We start from the raw sequence: 24,124 nt of genomic DNA on the forward strand, positions 1-24,124 counted from the left end.
TTTTCTAATTTTTTAATATATACATTTACCACTATAATGTATAAACTTTCTTCTCAGAACTGCTTTTCAGCATCCCATAGGATTTGATATATTTCCTTTTCCTTTGTTTCAAGATAATTTTTTTTCCGTTTTGATTTTTCCTTTGATCCAGTGGTTGTTCAGAAGTGTGTTCCTTAGTTTCCTTCTATTTGTAGAATTTTCACTTATTTTTTTTTTTTTTTAAGTAGGCTCTACACCCAAAGTAGGGCTCAAACCCACAACCCCAATGTCAAGAGTTGCACATTCCACTGACTGAGCCAGCCACACCCCCCCCCCCAACTTTTCTGATTCCTATTTCATACCATTGTGGTCAGAAAAGACCCGTAGTATGATTTTAGTCTCCTTAAATTTGCTAACATGTTTTGTGTCCTATCATAAGATCTATCCTAGAGAAGGTTTCATGTATACTTGAGAAGAATGTGTATTCTGCTGCTGTTTGTTGGAATGATGTATATATGTCATTTAAACCATTTAGTCTAAGATGTGCTTCAATTCTAGTGTTTCTTTGTTGATTTTCTGTCTGGATCATCTATCTATTGCTGACAGTGGAGCATTGAAGTTCACTAGTACTTTTGTAGTGTTGTCTCTTTCTCCCTTCATACCTGTTAGTATTTGCTTACTGTATTTAGGTGTCGCAGGGGTAAGTGGGTATGTGTTTCCAATTGTTTTATCTTGTTGATATTTCAAACCCTCTATCATCACATCACAGCCTTCTTTGTCTCTTATTAGTGTTTTTGGCTTGAAGTTTATTTTCTCTGATATAAGTATGGCTACCCTTGCTTTTTTTTAGATTTCCATTTACATGGAATATCTTCTTCCATCTCTTCACTTTGAACCTCTGTGTTGAGAGCTGAAATGAGTCTCTCCAGGCAACATAAACTTGAGTCTTGTTTTAGTTTAGTTTTTTTTTTTAATCCATTAAGTCACTCTATACCTTTTGATTGAATAATTCAGTCCTTATTTTGTAGTGATTATTGATATGTAAGGACTTGCAACTGCCATCTTATTGTTTGCCTTCTAGTTCTTTTTCATAGTGATTTGCTCAGTGCTCTCCCCCCCACCCTCATTTTGAAGGTTTTGTGAATCTAGTCTGAATTTTTGCAGTGGTTACCATGAGGTTTATGTAAAATATCTCCAAGATAAAACAGGTCATTTTATGCTGAAAGCAGCTTCTCTTTCTTCCTATAAAAGCTCGGCCCTTTTATTCCTCCCCTTTATGTTTTTAATGCCACAGTTCACTGATTTTATGCTCTGAATTTGTTAACAAATTATAGTAGCTGTAGGTTTTAATACTCTTTTCCTTTAACCTTTATACCTTAGTTAAGTGACAACAGTGCTAATACAGTTACTGTTTTCTAGTTCTATAGCAGAGCAGAGTGTGTTTTTGGGTTGCTGATTAGCATCTTTCCTTACAGTTTGAAGAACTCCCTTTAGCATTTCTTGCAAGTCAGGCCTCATGATAGTAACCTTGCTTTAGCTTTTATCTGGGAAAGCCTTCAATTCTCCTTCATATCTGAAGAGTAGTTTTGCCAAACAAAGTATATTTGGCTGGCAGTCTCTATCTTTCAACACTTTGAGTGTCATTCTACTCTTTCCAGGCCTGCAGTTTCTGCTGAGAAATCTGCTGAAAGCCTACTAGGGTTCCTTTTTGCAAGATTACTTTCCTTTCCCTGGCTGCCTGGAAGGTTCTTGATCACTGGTTTTTGACACTTTCATTATAATGTGTTCTGGAAAAGATTTTTTTGCATTGAGATAATAGGCTGTTTTAGTCGTTTTGTGGAATCATACCAATTTCTTGCCAGGTTTGGGAAGTTCCCAGCTATTATTTCTTTTGTCTGCTTCTCCCCCTTTTCTCCTTCTGGTATACCAGATACTCTTATATTTGCCTTTTTGACCTTTCTGATTGAAACTGATAGCTCTTGCTGGGTTTCTTCACTATTTTAAAATCTTAGTTTTCCCTCCTCATCAAACTGAACTATTTCTCTATTCCTATCCTCCAAGTCACTTATCCTCTCTCCCATCTGGTCGGCCTGGTTACTCATGGTTCATTCTCCATCTCATTTATCAAATTCTTCAATTCTAGAATTTGTTTGGTTCTTCCATATAATTTTAATCTCTTTGGTAAAGAACTGCTGTGTTCATTACTTTCGTTCCTGAGTTCCCTGAATGACCTTTCTGAGTTTTCTTATAGCTTGTTGAATTTCTTCATGACAGCTATTTCAAGTTATTTGTCAGAGTGCGGTATTCTGTGCCTCTGAGTTCGGTTGCTGGAGAATTAGTTTCTTTTTTTGTGATACCGTATTTCCTTGATTGTTTGTGGTATTTGAAAACATGCACATCTGCTTTAGCCTTTGAGGTAGCGTTTTATGTTTACTTTGGATCTTACTGTTCAACAGGCTGGCCATTAGAAGCCTTTCTTTTCTATTTTGGAAGGTGGCGCTGTAGCTCCTTTGTGGTTTCTCCTCTAACAGCTGGCTCTTGTGAATGCATTTGGTTGGTGGCAGAGTAGGGGGTGTTTTGGCCTTGGCAGCTGGGGTTTTGGGGTGTCACTGGGCCTGGCGTGAGAGCAAGTGTGACATATCCAGAGGCCCATGGGCAGTCCTGCTAACGTCCTGAAGCAGACAATAGGAAGCCCATTTGGTATTCTTGACTGCCTCCTTCTCTTTCCTCTCCAACCCCTCAGTCACAGGTTCCTCATTAGAAATCCAGGTGCTGCTGGGGAGAAAGGGGTCCTTCCTGCTGCAGCCTGGACAGCTGCCTCAAACGTCATTCCCCTGACCAGTAACAGGGTGTTGGCCTTAGCCTTGCAGTCTGTGTATCTCTAGAACTTAGTTCCCAGTCACTAGGGGGTCACTTAGAGGAAATACCTTTGTTAAATGACTCTTCCACAAAATGTATTTTCTATCAGATATGTTATAATATTTAATTTTAGTTTGAAAACTTAAGTTATAAAGCTGCTTAATGTTGTGTTTTGTTTTTTCTAGCTAGGTATCCTGAATATCACATTTTTAAAATATATATGCATTTACATATATTCTAAACTGTGAAAACAGGTATTATTCTCTCTTTATAATTTAATTTTCTTTCCTGTTATTTTTTAAGGAGTCATTTATTCGAGTCATGAAGACACATGGACACTATGGGAAATCTTTCTCAGTTTATTGCAGTACTGACCACTATTTGTGGTCTGCTGTTTTTTATGAGTGTTCAGTTTATTTATGAAGAAGTTGAATGGACATCCTGGCTCATTTTAAATTTTGTATTAGGAGTGGAGTTCACATTTAGCGCTGTCAAAAAACTCAAGAGATGTTTGCTTCTTGGATGTTGTTAGTTGGACAGTGTTAAAGTTCTGCGACAAGAACAGTGCACTTATTTTATTTAGTGTCATTTGAAGCCTATCTAATATTTCCTAGGTGGTTAAGTATATGAAATGATATATAATACAAATTATAGAAAAATTAAAAATCTAATGTCTTCCTCCAGGCATTATTGTCTTCACAGAAGTATATATGCCTGGCAGAAATGTGGATGAGGAATCTTCTTCCTTGTAACAAATCCTCCAGAGAATTCAAAAAAGTTTTGTACTTTAAGTCCTCAGTCCCTTGAATTGCAATGTCTCTAACCCCTTGCGGCATTTGTATTAACATTGAACTTCACATGTTTCTTTGACCAACTGTCTCATTGATTTTATTCTTCTTATGAACTGTTACTGCTCAGACTTCATCAGCAGTGGTTGCTTGCTTCTTTAATGATGGTTTTTGCTGAACAACTGAAACCTGGGAAAACAGAGAAACCTGAACTTGCTAAATCTCTATTTATTTAACCTCTGCTATCCTAAGTATATCTGGCATGCGAACAGCCCTATGAAGGCACCCAGAGGCGCTTTGAACATTGCATTTGCCTTCATGAAGTGATCTTTCAAAAATCCACTTGAAATTCATGGACCAAGAGAATGAAGGACTGAGAGAAGCAAATGAAACTCCTGTGGTTTAATCATAACAAACAATTCAAGTATCCTTTGAGCACAGACATCACTGACAATCTATGACAGTGGGTTTTATGATGTGAATTTAAATGAAAGCTTGCTTCACTGTTCGGTGTCCCCGATTCTAACTGGTTATGAGCCCTGTGGGTCTGAATTGTTCAGTGTAGAAGTTACACAGAACGGACGTCCAGTCAACCTTGGCTCTTCCCAGACGCACGCAATATGGTAGATCACCCCCCACCCCACCCCAGCACCCTGTTGAGCCACTCCTGATTGATAGACCTTGGCATGTAAGAAAACTATTTTTGCTCTGCCTACTAAAATAGGTTGAAGTCAGCATGCTCCAGAAATATGTGAGGTAGGGAGGTAATTCCCTGGAATAAACCCAGGGGATGTTTGGAAATAGTTCCTTATTCCTGGTACAAAGGAACCAGGCCTTTTTAAAAGGTACATTTTGTCAGGGAATTTTAGAGTAAAGTAGACTAAACAAAATTCCACATATAGGGTAAGTAGGGTAACATGAGACTGTGTGAAGGAGCTTTGACAGCCGGATGTGATGCCGCCGGAAGGCTGTGGTATATGTGGTGTCCCCGGGAGACGTTAGAGGCCAGTGGTTGGACAGAGGGCACTGAATGACATCCTCAGATGCTCAAAGGTTAGAGACGCAGATGTTGAAACTGTGAATTTTTATCTGCTTGTCTTCCTATTGATTTTTGTCACATTTTTTCTTAGTGAAAAAAGCAGATTTTTGTCAGTTTGCAACTTTTAAACAGATTGTCAATCCATAGGTCAATATCCAATGCTTTCAGGTAGTAACTGGTTAAATAGTATTGTTACTGTTTGTAGACTAAGTAACTGAGGATTGGGTGCTTTCCCTAAAGAAAAACAATTCCCTAAAGAAAAACAACAGCCATGGTGTTGGGGGCTAGTATGCTCCATTTCTTCCCCCACGTCATTGACACACACACACAGTGACTCACTGTAATAGACCCAGATATGTTATCAGGGAAGATGTAAGGGTAACCCTTTGGTTCTTATAATTTGATGTGTAGTAGAGTCACCTCGAGGTGTTTCTTAAAATGTTGATTTCAGTTGTTTTTGAAGATTCTAATTCCCAGTTCCTGGTTTAGATGTTGCAAATTTAACAAACACCTCCAGTGATTATGATCCAATGGATTTAGGGTCCATTTTATGAGGAACACTTTGCTCTTTCCCACCAAGACTTTAGCATTCATCGTATTATCAGCTCGGAGGTCATCCTGGAGACCATGAAACAGTGGACTCACCCATTTTGAACTGGGCTGGGTACCTGGATGAACTGGAAGTGATGTGGGGATGGGAGGGCTGTGTTGTGGCACAGTCTGTAGTGGGAGGTGAGAGCAGCGGAGGGGAGAGCAATGAGGGCTAAAGGCAAACGTGTGCTGTCAAGGGTTCCAGCCTACCTGTGCGGTCCGGCACACGAGCCTGGAGGGCAGACAGATCCCTTCTTGTCCTGTTCCCAAGGAAAGTAAACTCTGGAACTGAAAATGTTGATCTATGAAGAGATAAATTGCCTAAGTTGATTACAAATAGACATTTATGAATTGAGCCTCAGGCCCACAGCTGAGCACATTTTACTGTCTTGTCACATTTGGTGAGGCCCTTGTGTCTAGACTTCACCTAAGATGGGGACAGCAGTGTGACATCAGGCCTGGCTGGGGAAGACCCTGGCACTGGCTGAAAAGGACACAGGTGGCGGGGAAGGTGCAGATAACAGCTGGAGGGGCCTGGTTCCTGGGGTTAGCTGTGAGTCAGGAACAGACTTTTATATTCGAAGAAGCCACTGAGGCTTGGAGGTGGTTCTATTAGAATCTGACACCTTAGGGATCAGCAGCCAAACTTGCCAGGAAAACCCCTTAACTTTTGGTGGTGATAATTAAACATTCGTTAGACTAGAAAAGGGGCTTCTTGGAAGATCTTCATGTCAAGTAAATAAAAGTTTGTAGGCAGCAAATGGATGCTGGTCAGGGACAGGGTAGTAGCTTGATGAAGTTGCCCACTGTTTACAGTAAAGGTGCAGGTGTATCACCATGAGCTTCACTCACCACCCTATAGTTACTGCCCTGCAGTCTCTTGCTGGTGCTGAAACCTCAAGACCTGTCTGATTGAAGACACGACTGCTAAACTGTTCGGAGCAGAAAACCTGCAAGTCCTGCATTTCCCTCTGTTTTCGGAAAGCTGAACAGTTTGAATCATTTGGCCTCCCACTTGGAAAGGAGTCCAAAGATTATAAATCCTCCTAACGTGAGTTTTAAAGCGACTGTTGTGTCCTCCCTGAGCTGGCGTGGCTCTGAACACCAGGCAGGAAGTTTGCAATATGCCAGCGGTAGCCTATAAGCAGCAGACCCCTGGATGTCGTTTGGAGCTGGGGGCACTGTCCACTTCTGGCCTCATGTCTCCTGTTGGCTCGGTTGCTGTATTTCCTCGGCTGCGAGACGATCACATGTGCTTGTGTGAACTTTGTGCCCGTTTGCTTCTGCTGTCAGCTGTGGGGCTTTCTGTCTTGTTCCCAGCCCCAAGAAGCAAAGAGAGGCTGGGAGACCGCCGTCAACGAACGGTTCTCAGAAGGTGTTCTTACAGTACCTGCAGCAGCCTAAATCCGTGTGGCTCTTCTGAATTCAAGTGCTCCTGGGCTTCAGTGAGAAGTTTTTTATCAAAGCTGTGATGATTTCCTCTTACCTGTTTTCTAATTTTCAGAAGCCATATGTCACATCTCACATTGTAATATTTAGTTTGTAATTACTTCCCCAACCCCAGTCAAACACACACACACACACACACACACACACACACGGGTGAGAACTGTTTAGGGTGATAAGAGTTTGGGGGAGGCCATTTTTCATCATTTCTTTTCCTGAACTTACTGATCTTGAAGACTGTTTACCTGTGAAGAACATGTTTTAATATTGTCTTCTTAAAAAAATTTAGTCTCCAACAATTGTCATCTTTTTTAAAAGTATAATTAGTAAAAGTGAAAACGTAGATTTTCAACAGTATGGTGTTTTAATCTAATCTCTAAGTATCTCAAGATAACTGAGTTGCCATAGTAACCTATTAGATGTGCAAATGCAAGAAAACTTTAAACAAGAAATGTTTTAATCGTGTCTGTTCCTAATTGATACTCATTCATCTTCACTATTTCCATTTGATGTTCTTATAACACTTTAATGGAGTAGATATTTATCAGCAGTTAGAAGTTGCTTTATAGAGTTTAACTATTACAACTATATAGTTTTCATCTTAAAAATATGAAATATATCTGCAGTACTTTGAATAGTTGTACTTACCTGCTATCTTTGGCATTTTCAGAACAGAAAACCAATATTTGCTCCTCTCCTTCCACACACTGAGCATGGGGTCCCACCTGGCATGTACCATATTTTATGGAAAATAGTGCTAACATTGCTCATTTTGTGCTAACACTTTATCTTTATGTATCATTACTACAAAATACAGTGCCTACTCCATGGTAGGTATCCACAACTTGTTTCTTTGCTTGTTCTTTTTATAACTCTTGAACCTGAACCTTATGTCTTAGGAGCTTGGACTCAGTTCAAACCAGGCACTTTGTCAAGATATAGAAATGACCTGGGGCACATGAAGCCTTCAAGGAAATCTCCAAATGCATGAAGGAGGCTCCTTCACACTACAGTGTAATACTTTGAAATAGATGTTGCAGTTTTTTGTTGTTGGTGGAAAAACTTACATAAAAAAATTACCATTTTATCTGTTTATAAACGTACAATTAAGTGGCATTAAGTACATTCATGCTGTTGTGCAACCGTCACTGCCATCCAGCTTCAGAATGTTTCCATGTTCCCAGGTTGCAACTCCTTCCCCATGAACCAGTGACCAACTCCAGGCACCTCATATAAATAGAAGCATGTAAAACTTATTTCTTAGGGAATGGTTTACTCTTAACACAGTGTTTTCAATGTCAGATCTTCTTTCTTAAGGCTGAATAACCATTCTGGATGAATATACCACATTTTGTCTATCTGTTCATCTGTCAGCGCATGCTTAGGTTGCTTTACCTTTTGGCTCTTGTGAATGATGTTGCTATGAACGTGTATACAGATACCCAGAGGACTCCCTGCTTTCACTTATTTTGAAATTCCAGAAGAGAAATTGTTGGATAGTATTAGGTAAGCCTATGTTTCATTTCTGGAGAAACCACTGTATGGTTTTCTACTGTGGCTGCACCATTTTACCTCCCACCAGCTTAAAGTTTCCGTTATTCCATGTCATCACCAAAACCTGTTATTTTCTGTTTTTTGTTTGTTTGTTTGTTTGTTTTTGGTAATAGCCACCCTAGTGGGTATGAAGTGGTACCTCATTGCGGTTTTGATTTACATTTCCCTATCAATTATCAGTTACCAGTTTTGAGCATCTTTTCATACACTAGTTGATCATTTCTTTAGTGAAATGTCTATTTGGTCCTTTGTTTCTTAACCAGGTTGTTTTTGTTGTTGTTGTTGAATTATAGGAGATCTTTCTATATTCTTGGTAGTAATCCTTTATTTTATATGTAGGGATTTTCTCTCATTCTATGGGTTACCTTTTTACTCTTTTTTTTTTTTTAAGATTTTATTTATTTATTTGACAGAGATTACAAGTAGGTAGAGAGGCAGGCAGAGAGATAGGAGGAAGCAGGCTCCCCACTGAGCAGAGAGCCTGATGTGGGGCTCAGTCCCAGGAACCCTGGATCATGACCTGAGCCGAAGGCAGAGGCTTTAACCCACTGAGCCAACCAGCTGCCCCGTACCTTTTTACTCTTGATTATGTCCTTGATACACAAATATTTTTAATTTTGTTAAATCCAGTTTATCTATTTTTTTCTTCTGTTGCCCTGCTTTTAGTGTTTTATCCAAGAAATCATTGCCAAATCCAATGTAGTGGAGCTTTTCTCCTATGTATCCTTCTAAAAGCTTCATAGTTTTAGTTCTTTAGGTAAAGCCTTTGATTCATTTGAGTCATCTTGTATGTGGTGCATGCTAAGAGTATAACTTCATTCTTTTTCACATGAGGGAATCTAGTTAGCTAAAACCAATTGTTGAAAAGAGTCCTTTTCCTTTGAGTGGTCATGGCACCATTGTCAAATATTTTACCATACATGTGAGGGGTTTTTTTGTTGTTGGTTGTTTGTTTTTGTAACAGTGCTAAATTTGTTTACTAGTTCCAGCAGATATTTTCTGTGTGGAATCTTTAGGGTTTTCTTTATATAAGGATATGTCATTTGTGAACGAAGTTAGTTTTACTTCTTCCTCTTTTATTTGGATACCTTTTATTTCTTTTTCTTGTCTAATTGCTCTGGCTAGGACTTACATTATTATGTTCAGTAAGAGTGGAACGAGTGGGGATTCTTGCCTTATTCCTAATCTTAGAGGAAAAGCTTTCAGGTTTTTACCTTTGAATGTGATGGTTGCATGTGTTTTTCATATATGGCCTTTCTTATGTTAGAAGGTTCTCTTCCTAGTTTGTTGAGTGCTTTTATCATGAAGGATTGTTTTATTCTGGCAAAGGTTTTTGTTTTTCTTTTTCATCAATTGAGGTAATCATGGGTTTTTTGCTTTCATTCTGTTAATGTGATGTATGTCATTGTTTGATTTTCATATGCTAAACTATTTTGGCGTTGCAGGACTAAATCCTACTTGGTTTTGAGACTAGTTCTCTTAATATACTCTGGAATTTTGGTTTGATGGTATTTTGTTGAATATTCTTATATCAGTGTTCATGAGAAGTATTTGGTCTGTAGTTTTGTTGCTGTTTTTTCATTATCTAGCTTTGATAGCAGGGTAATGCTAGCTGTATAGAAGGAGTTAGTCAGTTCAGACTGCTATAATAAAAATACCATAAACTGGTGTCTTGTAAACAACAGAAATTTATTTCATAAAGTTCCTGAGGCTGGAAAATCCAAGATCAAGGTGCCAGAAGATTCAGTGCCTAGCAAGAGCCCTCTTTCTGGTTTATAACCAGCACCTTCTCAGTATGTCCTCACGTAATGGAAGGATGAGGAAGCTCTGTGGTCCGCTTTTATAAAGGAACTAATCCCATTCACAGGGTCTCCACCATCATGATCTAATTACCTTTCAAGGACCCCAGCTTTTGATACCATCACATTGGATGTTAGTATTTCTGCATGTGACTTTTGGGGGGATACAAACAGTCTATTGGAAGAAGTTGAAAAAGATTGACTTAATCCTATTTTAAATGTTTGGTAGAATTCATTGAAGACACCATTTGGTCCTGGGTGGTTCTATGTTGGAGGCTTTGAATACTGATTGAATCAAACTTAATTATAGATTTATTCAGATTTATTTCTTCATGATTCAGTCTTGGTTGTCTGTGTGTTAATGTTTAAGTAAGGAATTAGGACCTGTAACTTCTTTTTTTTTTTTTTTAAGATTTTTTATTTATTTATTTGACAGAGATCACAAGTAGGCAGAGAGGCAGGCAGAGAGAGAGGAGGAAGCAGGCCCCCCGCTGAGCAGAGAGCCCAGATGTGGGACTCGATCCCAGGACCCTGAGATCATGACCCGAGCCGAAGGCAGTGGCTTAACCCACTGAGCCACCCAGGCGCCCCAGGACCTGGAACTTCTTGGTCTACCATCTTGCTGGCATCACTGTCTGTTGAATTCTTTTTACATTGTGTTACTGTCCTATAAATTGTTAGTGGTATTACAAAATGGTTTATGTAATAAGAGCTTTTCTTTTCTTGTTTTCCAGCAAGTGTTCTCTCTCACTTTTGCACTGATACATGTGTACGATTGCATCACTAAAATCAGTGCTTAGTGGATATCACTGACCTTGCCATGCATGATTAAAGCACATGAAAGCACATGTCTTAGTCCAGAGAGTGATGACCCTGCTTTTGGAGAAGCATGGATTCATGTTCCAAATCTGGTAATAAACAGCACTTGTATTTTTGTGATTCTGTTGTCTTATATGTAAAATGAGAATGTTAAAATAAATGCTGTTTAAGGTTCTTTTATATCTACTTCTCTGTTTCTGTAATGTAGATAGTAATTTAAATTTTGAAACAATGTAAGTGAGTGTAAGAATATTTTTATGTGTACCTACTCAGGATACCTATCTGAAACGCTTTGGATTAGGTAAACAGGTAGCCCTTACAAAAATAGTGAAGAGGGCACTGAGATAAATTATTGGGACCTAAAAAGATAGAATCAGACCCTAAAATCAACATGTGCCTGCACCAGCCTTTCAGAGAATGTTGTAGGTTGTCTGTGAGCCTTACCCTGGGGGTAAAATAGAACACATTGCTGGATATTTTCTGGGAGGAAAGATCTTTGTGAGAATAACAGTGTATGATACACCCCCATTACCCTTTGATTTTGTCCTAAGAGAATATGGTTCAAGTTTTTTAATAAAAGGGGTTATAAGAATATGACAGAAAAAGCCCACCCTTGCTGAAATATAAAAAAAATATTGAAGAAAAAGAAAATAGTAACAACTTCAGTTTCAATAGAAAATGAAACTGGGGGACCTCTGGATGGTTCAGTTGGTTAAGTGTCTGCCTTCTGCTGAGGTCATGATCTCAAGGTCCTGTCATGCATTGGGCTCTTTGCTTAGCATGGGGTCTGCTTCTCCCTCTCTCTCTGTCCCTTCTGCTCATGATCTCTCTTTCTCTCTAGCTTGCTCTCTCTCAAATAAATAATGAAAATCTTTAAAAAAAGGAAAAGGAAACTTTGGTTCATAAAGATGGAAGAAACCATATGGTATTTGGATGCAAGATCCACCCAGAAAACTTGCACAAACTGGCCATTCAAATATGAGAGAAAATAAGATTGCTTTAATATTGCTTATTGCCTAAAAAATTATTATTGGCTATTTTAGGACTTGAGACCTGTTTAACACTACCATGAAGAAAATCTGTGTACACAGAATGAGATTTTTCTTTATTTTCAGAAATCATAGCATGGAAAATACAACAAAATATACTTGAGGAGGCTTCTAAAAGCAAACAAAATTCTATAAACAGTTTACTTTAGATGGTAAAATGTAATGTTTGTGAATAATAGCTACAAATATTTCTTTTGGGTAGTATGCTTTTCTGTTTGCTTATAAATTATACATAACTGAAGATGGTTACACTTTATAAATATCTAATGTGCATTGCTATTTATATGATTTTCTTTATGCTATTAATAAAATGTGCAGTGTCACTATCTTCCATTATTTTCAGTTCACATTTTCACACTTACGATACTGTTAATTTATGTTATTTTTTTCTGCTCATGACTGTCAATAATGATAGAGAAAAGAGACCTGAAAAATAATGAAAATGATGAAGAGTCCATCAAAGTGTGAATAAAATGGTTCAGAAATAGGTGAAAGTTAATGAATTTTGCAAAGGTTTTCATAAAAATTAAGTTCACTAATGTGAGTTAAAAAACTAGTAAATTTGGTCAAGATACTTGGTCCTAGCATCTATATAAGTGGGATCCAGGCAAAATACAAAAGAGCCAAGTATGGAGGAATATGGTGGTGGTTGTGGTGTTCTGGCTCTCTCCTTCAGTCAGGCATGACTCCCTCAAGCCCTTGTGAGATATCACTGATGAAGACACTTCAAAGAGAGGATTCTGGGAAGAAGGCAGAAGAGGAAGTGCCAGGACATAGTCTCCCAACTCATGCAACCAGTCATGCTGCTAGAATCTGTCTAATGTAACTCTTTTGGACCTTTGGAGACCTTACAGCTTTAGGGCAATGGCTTTGATGGTAACTTGTGATTAATTGCAGTCAGTTTCATCTCTGAGCCCCAACCCCAGGGCAGACAGCCAGGCACACACTCCTGGAGCCCATTGCATACAGCTTGTAGGCCCGGGTGAGCAATAAGGACCCTCCCAATACGGGTCATCTGTGTTCTGATCACCAATTGCTGACTTAAGCTATATCCTGGGATGTCTGAAATATGACCAACTCTCCCTGTTGGAGGCTTATTCACAAGTGATGAAGTTTGGGGCCCTGGGCAACATGGTTGAAGCCAATACTATGCATTGGCCTCATATTGCTACTTGAACTTCTGTTGAGAGTAGCCTAAATTATATTCTATACAGGACAAATTAAACATAGCTTCAGTCTGTTGGTCAGATTTATCAGAATGGCAGATGGAGTGATGCACTTATGTAGATATTCAAGTTCAACCAAGAAAATGTCGGGTCAGATATTGGGAAGGCAAACTGCCATAGACCCTGAGCATTCCTGCACATAATTGCTGGTCGTGCCAAGAATACAAAGACCCAACCGCTCTTTCTTGGGGCTATGTCTCAATGTTATATATGCAGTAGGAAACCCTGAGAAATGAGTTAGTAGCCCCCCTCCAGGAGAGAGAGCAGACTTGCTTACTGCCTTCTAGAAAAGAGGTGGGTTCCCCATGGTTGGTGCTCCTCAGATGTGGCACAAGCCCACTGCATGTGTAGCATAGAGACGATGCCTCCCTACTGGCCCCTTGGGACTCAGCAGGGCCTGGGAAACCAACAGAAGCACGATGCTTTTGCTATGCAGTGTGATATGAACACTAAAGTTCTTCATCTCTGGGGGAAAAAAAAATCCAATAGAAGCCTAAAAAGAAAAATAAATATGTACTAAAGGAGTGTATAAAATAAGGTAGAAATAGTCTGGATAATTGCTAATAAAAGCTTATATAGATTAAATTTACTTGATAAAATGCAGAAGTTCTGAGAAGGAATTTTAAAATGATCTGTGACATATACAAGAGACACTTAGATTACATAAAAAGACAAATGATGAAAGTCATGGAGTGGTCCAACATCCGATCAAATAATTAGAAAGGCTTCTGCTAGTAAGTATTTAATATACACCAAATATCTTATATTATTTAATATTTGTATGCTACCATAAAGCTTGAAACAATTGCTCTTGTTAGAATGCCGCCAGATGATAGCTATGTTGAACTTATTTAAGGTTTATAACAAACTTGGAAAACAGCTATTTTTAAGAAGCAGAGATTGAAGTTATGAGTCTTCAGTTTCTCAAGAACTTATTTAGAACATATGACCTAACTAGGACTCAGTCCAGGTGTTTGCTTCCTCTTTCTCTCTCCTTCCCTTTTCCTCCTCCCTCCCCTCCCTCCTTTACTTCCATTCTTCCTATCTTATTCCTAACTCCAAAACTGTTAAACTTTCTGTCACTAAGTCTCTTATTCATGCACTAGTTATGAGGACCTTATAAATAGGAGACCATTTGGAACTATTGATGATATGGCAAATGGAAAAGGCTGTGTTATACTGTTCATTCTGGAGACATGACCAAATTATTCCAACCCATTTTGCATTCTACTTGTCACTTAAAAAAAAAAAAAAAATAATGAATTCATCTAATGTAATGAGTGCAAATCATTTGCTGTGGTCTTGGAAAGTATGTGTGTGGGGGAGCAAGGGGAGGTGCAGGCAGGTGTCCAGGGAGGCTAAAAGGCATAAGGAGTGTGCTGGTATCTTTCCTTGTGGAGGAGAGACTTCTTTGTTTTTTGGGTCTCCTAGAGTTTGAGGTGAACCCTTTCCCTTTCCCACCCTAGATCAGTGATTCTACTGACAGTCTGGTTTCCACTATGTAATTCCCTTTGCGTATCTTAGGTGGGAAATAAGACAAAGTTACTTATCGTACTTGCAAGATATTGAATACATTGTATTCATTCAGTAAGTCATCATGAATGAATGGAAGTATTGGGAGTTACTTCTAGAAATGTGGCAGAAGTACAATAGCATCTTTCCTCTCTGCATTGCTCATTTGCTATGTTGACATTCCAGAGTTGTTCCTCTCCATGGTGATGCTTCAGCACTTTCCAGGCTCAAATTTGGTTGCACTTTTTGTCAGTTTATATCCCATTCTACTCAGGCTATCACTCACACTGCAAAAACCATTGCCTGTAGCACAACTTTTATTACTATGGCAGGAAAACAGATTGGTATGTCCTCAAACTCTGTATAAATTATAGAATGTGCGGTTAGATGATTTAGTCATACAATATGACTTTTTAACTCTTAAAATACCAATATAAAAAAATACATATATAAAAGGACAGTGAAGCCAGTCATCATTAGCATTGTCTGAAGACCAGCAGCATCCCCAAGGTGGTTCTTACAAAGAATATTCTGGGTCTCAACCCCAGATTTACTGAATCAATTTTTTTTTTAAAAGATTTTATTTATTTATTTATTTATTTGTCAGAGATAGAGAGAGAAAGAGCGAGTAAGTGCACAAGTAGACAGATTGGCAGGCAGAGGCACAGAGAAGCAGGCTCCCTGCCAAGCAAGGAGCCCGATGTGGGACTCGATCCCAGGACCCTGGGATCATGACCTAAGCTGAAAGCAGTGGCTTAACCGACTGAGCCACCCAGGCATCCCTTGAATCAAATCTTTTGAGTGAAGGCCCTGAATCTGTGTTTTAATAAATACCGCAGGTAATGTTCACACAAAATAAATGTGTGAACCAGTAGTTCAGTTTTTGTTTCTGTTTTTTTTTTTTTTTTTTCCCCTGTAGCAAAATAAGAGGTAGGACTTTTCTGGACTCTTTAAAAAGAGTAAAGAAACGATTCCCAAGTAGTTTAGTATTGAGTTACTGGTATGGACAAGGAATTAATATCATAATAGAGCAGAGTGACAGGAGTTGTGAGGGTCCAGTAATCTATGTGTGTCACTCGGATGTGACATCCTATAAGTGTCATGGTTCTAACATGCTCCTTTGTACAGCTTAATGTACTTTATAATCAGTATGAGTCTTACAACCAGTGCAACTAGAAATATTACATCTTGTCTAATTAATAGCTGTCTTCTTTCTTGATTGCCTTAGATTTAAAAAAAAGTACTGCATTTTTGCATGTGTGTGCCATGTCATTCACTCCTTTGTTTTTACATTCCTGTCTTTTGTCCATGGAACACAGCAAAACCAAGTTGTCCAGGTCTTTGCTCTGTCATTAACTTCCTGTCCTACCTTACCCAGGTCCCTGAAGTTCTGTGAGCATCAGACTCTTAATTCATAAACCCGGTGGTCATAACTGCACTCTTCCTCATCTGTATGCTAGGGAAATCAGTTGTCTCTCCAACCCTATAATTTTATGGATTTGATGAAATATTATTTGAAATTAGACCAATTCATGGTGATGGATGCAGATATTTAGGGTTGCGGGACTTAGTGGGACAAGAATCTCATGAAGGAATGATTTTGCACAATAAGGAGCTTTTTGGCCTGGACAGAAAGAATAAAAGAAGGAGATAATATAATGACACTGGCAAAAATAATGAGGATCTATTCTCTTTATCAACATTGGAGATACCTTTGGGATCATGTTTTCAGGAGAGGGTGGGCCACAGAGGAAGTGATTCCTGGGCAGCCTGTGGGTTTCTCAAGAGAGTGCAGAGATCACCGTCATGGTGACTGAAGATTTCGGGGACTGAGAATAAAGGGTGGCTCAGCTGGGAGGCATGGCAGAGGGTTTGGGCCCTTTGCAGATTTCAGAGTGGCCCAAGTCTCCACAAAACTGGGACCTTTCACAGAGGACGGGTGTACTCATGACTCCCATGCACCTGCTTGGAAGTAGGAATAAAGCCACAGTGCTGTGTTCTTCATTGTGTTTCCTAATGTGCTTTGCAGTAAAACATGCTCGTCTCATACGGCAAATGTTCCCTGAAGTATTAGAGGTAAAACCAGGTACCCTCAGAGTATTTCATTGCATTCGTGTCTTTGCTTCAATCCCTGAAAGAGATTGGTGATAAAGGTCTGAGCACAGGTGGTTTGTTCAAGTGGTTCTAGGAAATTTCGGCTTTGAATGTGAAATGCATAGTGATGGAAAGGAAGGAAGTCAATACCCAGTGTTTAAGGAGCACATTACTGTTGTAGGTGATCGGGTCACCACCGCTGTGATCCCTGGGTGATGGTTGAGGACCTGTTTAGTGCTGTCCTAGGCAGCAGGAGAGCCAGGGTAGATGGGCATTTTTCAGTTGCCCTGTGTTAGGTTGTTTAGAGGATGAACTTCCTGGTGCTTCCCCTCTGCCCTATACATGGACAGAGTATGTGCTTCCAGCTGGAGGCAGCTGATAGAGTCCAACATGAGACAAATCAGTGCGAGGATACGAATGAAAACATGATTTCTTCTATGGCCTCTGCTCGTGCTCCTCAACGCATCTGTGCCTTACATTCTCTTCCTCGCATCTCATCTTTGCTTTAACATCATTGCCCATCAAGATTTGACATATACACTTTTTCTGTTTGAAATAGTAATTTTAAAACTTCGTAGACTTTTTTTATTTTATTTTTTTTTTATAAACATATATTTTTATCCCCAGGGGTACAGGTCTGTGAATCACCAGGTTTACACACTTCACAGCACTCACCAAATCACATGCCCTCCCCAATGTCCATAATCCCAACCCCTTCTCCCAAACCCCCTCCCCCCGGCAACCCTCAGTTTGTTTTGTGAGATTAAGAGTCACTTATCGTTTGTCTCCCTCCCAATCCCATCTTGTTTCATTTATTCTTCTCCTACCCACTTAAGCCTCCATGTTGCATCACCACTTCCTCATATCAGGGAGATCATATGATAGTTGTCTTTCTCTGCTTGACTTATTTCGCTAAGCATGATACGCTCTAGTTCCATCCATGTTGTTGCAAATGGCAAGATTTCATTTCTTTTGATGGCTGCATAGTATTCCATTGTGTATATATACCACATCTTCTTGATCCATTCAGCTGTTGATGGACATCTAGGTTCTTTCCATAGTTTGGCTATTGTGGACATTGCTGCTATAAACATTCGGGTGCATGTGCCCCTTTGGATCACTACATTTGTATCTTTAGGGTAAATACCCAATAGTGCAATTGCTGGGTCATAGGGCAGTTCTATTTTCAACATTTTGAGGAACCTCCATGCTGTTTTCCAGAGTGGCTGCACCAGCTTGCATTCCCACCAACAGTGTAGGAGGGTTCCCCTTTCTCCGCATCCTCGCCAGCATCTGTCATTTCCTGACTTGTTGATTTTAGCCATTCTGACTGGTGTGAGGTGATATCTCATTGTGGTTTTGATTTGTATTTCCCTTATGCCGAGTGATATGGAGCACTTTTTCATGTGTCTGTTGGCCATCTGGATGTCTTCTTTGCAGAAATGTCTGTTCATGTCCTCTGCCCATTTCTTGATTGGATTATTTGTTCTTTGGGTGTTGAGTTTGCTCAGTTCTTTATAGATTCTGAACACTAGTCCTTTATCTGATATGTCGTTTGCAAATATCTTCTCCCATTCTGTCAGTTGTCTTTTGATTTTGTTAACTGTTTCCTTTGCTGTGCAAAAGCTTTTGATCTTGATGAAATCCCAGTAGTTCATTTTTTCCCTTGCTTCCCTTGCCTTTTGCGTTGTTCCTAGGAAGATGTTGCTGTGGCAGAGGTCGAAGAGGTTGCTGCCCGTGTTCTCCTCAAGGATTTTGATGGATTCCTTTCGTACATTGAGGTCCTTCATCCATTTTGAGTCTATTTTTGTGTGTGGTGTAAGGAAATGGTCCAATTTCATTTTTCTGCATGTGGCTGTCCAATTTTCCCAGCACCATTTATTGAAAAGGCTGTCTTTTTTCCATTGGACATTCTTTCCTGCTTTGTCGAAGATTAGTTGACCATAGATTTGAGGGTCTATTTCTGGGCTCTCTATTCTGTTCCATTGATCTATGTGTCTGTTTTTGTGCCAGTACCATGCTGTCTTGATGATGACAGCTTTGTAATAGAGCTTGAAGTCCGGAATTGTGATGCCACCAACGTTGGCTTTCTTTTTCAATATCCCTTTGGCTATTCGAGGTCTTTTCTGGTTCCATATAAATTTTAGCATTATTTGTTCCATTTCTTTGAAAAAGATGGATGGTACTTTGATAGGAATTGCATTAAATGTGTAGATTGCTTTAGGTAGCATAGACATTTTCACAATATTTATTCTTCCAATCCAGGAGCTATAAAAGCCCTTTCTGGAGAAATAAAAGAACTAAAATTTAACCAAGGTGAAATCAAAAAAGCTATTAATGAGGTGCAATCAAAAATGGAGGCTCTAACTGCTAGGATAAATGAGGCAGAAGAAAGAATTAGTGATATAGAAGACCAAATGACAGAGAATAAAGAAGCTGAGCAAAAGAGGGACAAACAGCTACTGAACCACGAGGGGAGAATTCGAGAGATAAGTGACACCATAAGACGAAACAACATTAGAATAATTGGGATTCCAGAAGAAGAAGAAAATGAGAGGGGAGCAGAAGGTATACTGGAGAGAATTATTGGGGAGAATTTCCCCAATATGGCAAAGGGAACGAGCATCAAAATTCAGGAGGTTCAGAGAACGCCCCTCAAAATCAATAAGAATAGGCCCACACCCCGTCACCTAATAGTAAAATTTACAAGTCTCAATGACAAAGAGAAAATCCTGAAAGCAGCCCGGGAAAAGAAGTCTGTAACATACAATGGTAAAAATATTAGATTGGCAGCTGACTTATCCACAGAGACCTGGCAGGCCAGAAAGAGCTGGCATGATATTTTCAGAGCACTAAACGAGAAAAACATGCAGCCAAGAATACTATATCCAGCTAGGCTATCATTGAAAATAGAAGGAGAGATTAAAAGCTTCCAGGACAAACAACAACTGAAAGAATTTGCAAATACCAAACCAGCTCTACAGGAAATCTTGAAAGGGGTCCTCTAAGCAAAGAGAGAGCCTACAAGTGGTAGATCAGAAAGGAACAGAGACCATATACAGTAACAGTCACCTTACAGGCAATACAATGGCACTAAATTCATATCTCTCAATACTTACCCTGAATGTGAATGGGCTAAATGCCCCTGTCAAAAGACACAGGGTATCAGAATGGATAAAAAAACAAAACCCATCTATATGTTGCCTCCAAGAAACACATTTTAAGCCCGAAGACACCTCCAGATTTAAAGTGAGGGGGTGGAAAAGAATTTACCATGCTAATGGACATCAGAAGAAAGCAGGAGTGGCAATCCTTATATCAGATCAATTAGATTTTAAGCCAAAGACTATAATAAGAGATGAGGAAGGACACTATATCATACTCAAAGGGTCTGTCCAACAAGAAGATTTAACAATTTTAAATATCTATGCCCCCAATGTGGGAGCAGCCAACTATATAAACCAATTAATAACAAAATCAAAGAAACACATCAACAATAATACAATAATAGTAGGGGACTTTAACACTCCCCTCACTGAAATAGACAGGTCATCCAAGCAAAAGATCAGCAAGGAAATAAAGGCCTTAAACGACACACTGGACCAGATGGACATCACAGATATATTCAGAGCATTTCATCCCAAAGCAACAGAATACACATTCTTCTCTAGTGCACACGGAACATTCTCCAGAATAGATCACATCCTCGGTCCTAAATCAGGACTCAACCGGTATCAAAAGATTGGGATCATTCCCTGCATATTTTCAGACCACAATGCTCTAAAGCTAGAACTCAGCCACAAAAGGAAGTTTGGAAAGAACCCAAATACATGGAGACTAAACAGTATCCTTCTAAAGAAATGAATGGGTCAACCGGGAAATTAAAGAAGAATTGAAAAAAATCATGGAAACAAATGATAATGAAAATACAACGGTTCAAAATCTGTGGGACACAACAAAGGCAGTCCTGAGAGGAAAATATATAGCGCTACAAGCCTTTCTCAAGAAACAAGAAAGGTCTCAGGTACACAACCTAACCCTATACCTAAAGGAGCTGGAGAAAGAACAAGAAAGAAACCCTAAGCCCAGCAGGAGAAGAGAAATCATAAAGATCAGAGCAGAAATCAATGAAATAGAAACCAAAAAAACAATAGAACAAATCAACGAAACTAGGAGCTGGTTCTTTGAAAGAATTAATAAAATTGATAAACCCCTGGCCCGACTTATCAAAAAGAAAAGAGAAAGGACCCAAATAAATAAAATCATGAATGAAAGAGGAGAGATCACAACTAACACCAAAGAAATACAAACTATTATAAGAACATACTATGAGCAACTCTATGGCAATAAATTTGACAATCTGGAAGAAATGGATGCATTCCTAGAAACATATAAACTACCACAACTGAACCAGGAAGAAATAGAAAGCCTGAACAGACCCATAACCAGTAAGGAGATTGAAACAGTCATTAAAAATCTCCAAACAAACAAAAGCCCAGGGCCAGATGGCTTCCCGGGAGAATTCTACCAAACATTTAAAGAAGAACTAATTCCTATTCTCCTGAAACTGTTCCAAAAAATAGAAATGGAAGGAAAACTTCCAAACTCATTTTATGAAGCCAGCATCACCTTGATCCCAAAACCAGACAAGGATCCCACCAAAAAAGAGAGCTATAGACCGATATCCTTGATGAACACAGATGCGAAAATACTCAACAAAATACTAGCCAATAGGATTCAACAGTACATTAAAAAGATTATTCACCACGACCAAGTGGGATTTATTCCAGGGCTGCACGGTTGGTTCAACATCCTCAAATCAGTCAATGTGATACAACACATCAATAAAAGAAAGAACAAGCACCATATGATACTCTCAATAGATGCTGAAAAAGCATTTGACAAAGTACAACATCCCTTCCTGATCAAAACTCTTCAAAGTGTAGGGATAGAGGGCACATACCTCAATATCATCAAAGCCATCTATGAAAAACCCACCGCAAATATCATTCTCAATGGAGAAAAACTGAAAGCTTTTCCGCTAAGGTCAGGAACACGGCAGGGATGTCCATTATCACCACTGCTATTCAACATAGTACTAGAGGTCCTAGCCTCAGCAATCAGACAACAAAAGGAAATTAAAGGCATCCAAATCAGCAAAGAAGAAGTCAAATTATCACTCTTCGCAGATGATATGATACTATATGTGGAAAACCCAAAAGACTCCACTCCAAAACTGCTAGAACTTATACAGGAATTCAGTAAAGTGTCAGGATATAAAATCAATGCACAGAAATCAGTTGCATTTCTCTACACCAACAGCAAGACAGAAGAAAGAGATATTAAGGAGTCAATCCCATTTACAATTGCATCCAAAACCATAAGATACCTAGGAATAAACCTAACCAAAGAGACACAGAATCTATACTCAGAAAACTATAAAGTACTCATGAAAGAAATTGAGGAAGACACAAAGAAATGGAAAAATGTTCCATGCTCCTGGATTGGAAGAATAAATATTGTGAAACTTCGTAGACTTTTAAGAAACAACACAGATCCCATATTTCACTCATTTTTCCCAATTGCAGTTAGCTTAGATTATATTGTTAATAATCACTTTTCCCTTCATACCAGATTCCAGATTTACCTCAACCAGCATCAACACATCTGATCATCTTGGTTGCTTGCTCAGCAAAGTAATCAAGATATGCCTCCTTAGGGTCACCTGGGTGGCTCAGTGGGTTGGGCTGCTGCCTTCAGCTCAGGTCATGATCGCAGGGTCCTGGGATCGAGTCCCACATTGGGTTCTCTGCTCAGCAGGGAGCCTGCATCCCTCTCTCTCTCTCTGCCTGCCTCTCCGTCTACTTGTGATTTCTCTCTGTCAAATAAATAAATAAAATCTTAAAAAAAAAAATAAAAAGATATGCCTCCTTAACGTATACGAACATCTGGGGTCTTTGCTCCTCCAGACCATGATTTCTGCAGTTGCCCACTGAAGGTCATCACCAAGGTTGGATGTCCCAATGAGTGCCCCCCTTAGTCTCCTGAGCTCAAGACAGACACATCTTCGCCCTTGGTTGCCACAGTCCTGTCTCGTGACCTGAAGGTTTCATTGCTTCCTGTAGTATAGTGTTGTATCTCCTGGCCCCCTATGGTTCTACTGGCAAGAGAAGCTCAGATAACTCAGTGGTTGTCACAGCTTTGTGTTTATCAGAACTCAAGTCTCTTCTGGGAGGAATGTCCCCCACCTAACCTTCCTCTAAGACAGACCCTGACTCATAGACTCTAATGTTAGAGGGACAGGAAGTATGGATTATGTGCTGGGTCACTGAGAATGATCATGAGATGAGCCACTCTTAACCACCTCCCTTTGGTTTTTTGACCCATGTATTTCTGTTCCAGATGCACAGGACTCCAACCTCACAGGTGTCTTTTCTAAGCCAGCCATCTCATCTTAGCTGTACCTTAGTGAAGCTCTTCCAAACTTCCAATATTCCACTGGGAAAGAAGTTTCTGGGTGATAAAGTACATGCTAGAACTAGGCCATCCTATTTTCATGAGCTGTCTGGGCTTCTCAGAAGCATCCATTTAGATGTCCCCTGCCATATGTCGCCATCTCAGTCTTCTTTCGCACGGGTGACTTACTACAGCTAGTTCAGCCTTGTGTCTCACTCTGGCGATAAAGTTGTCATCTTCATGTGTAACATATTCTACTTTTTGGTTGTAAGTAGAGGTGAAGTTCTTTCAAGGCTGCCACAGAGGCCTTCTGTACTACACAGCATGCACTGAGTTAGAAGGCCAGCCTTAGGCTGTATTTTTGTTTCGCTTATTTTGCTGTTGTTGGTTTAAGAGCTCTAGTTTACAGTTACTTTTGGCTTAAAATATGATAGGCCTGAGGATACTGTGAGGGCAAACGTGGCTCCTTATCTCAGCCCTCATCCCAGTTCATTAGAGCTGAGTATTAGAACTTCATTGCTCCAGTAAATCATAGGTTAACGCCATACAGCTTTCCATCAGCAGTGGCAACCTTGTTAGCATTTTCTGAGAGATCTCATAACTCCATCCTAAAAATCTGATTTCTAATGCCACGTGTACTACCAGTGGTCTTTGGGTCTCACCAAAAAAGACCCTGACACAAATTTGAGTGCAAGTTGTTTATTTTGGCAATGATCCAGGCAGCACTGTGCTGGTGAGTCATTTGGGTAAGGAAAGGAAAGAGTCAAGTACAGGTAAGCTAATGACTGCTCCTTCCAGGGGTGACTGATTCACACACCTTCTCGGGACTGCAGTGAGCTGGTATATCTGTAGAATGAGGAACAGGCTCCTCCTCGGCTGAGAACTGTGCTCCTTAATCATCGTCTTAGCAGTT

At 39.5% G+C, this 24,124-nt stretch overlaps 1 protein-coding gene across 8 annotated transcripts in view; it reads left to right on the forward strand.

Moving 5' to 3' along the window:
- Positions 1-24,124, forward strand: part of ZWINT (ZW10 interacting kinetochore protein) — a 73,607-nt gene that overhangs the window by 17,839 nt on the left and 31,644 nt on the right. For 2 of the 8 annotated variants that reach the window (XM_059170225.1, XM_059170230.1), the window contains exon 9: positions 10,492-11,054. The exons of 1 other annotated variant lie outside the window; for it this stretch is intronic. The gene's annotated coding sequence lies outside the window, so the exon portion shown is untranslated. Of the gene's footprint in view, positions 1-3,141; positions 3,493-3,522; positions 4,840-8,019; positions 8,209-10,491; positions 11,055-24,124 lie in introns of those variants that run through there. 5 more of the 8 variants (XR_009352624.1, XR_009352625.1, XM_059170226.1 and 2 more) reach the window with 5 other exon arrangements.

The sequence above is a fragment of the Mustela lutreola genome, chromosome 4 (genome assembly GCF_030435805.1).
Source record: "Mustela lutreola isolate mMusLut2 chromosome 4, mMusLut2.pri, whole genome shotgun sequence".
Lineage (NCBI taxonomy): Eukaryota > Metazoa > Chordata > Mammalia > Carnivora > Mustelidae > Mustela > Mustela lutreola.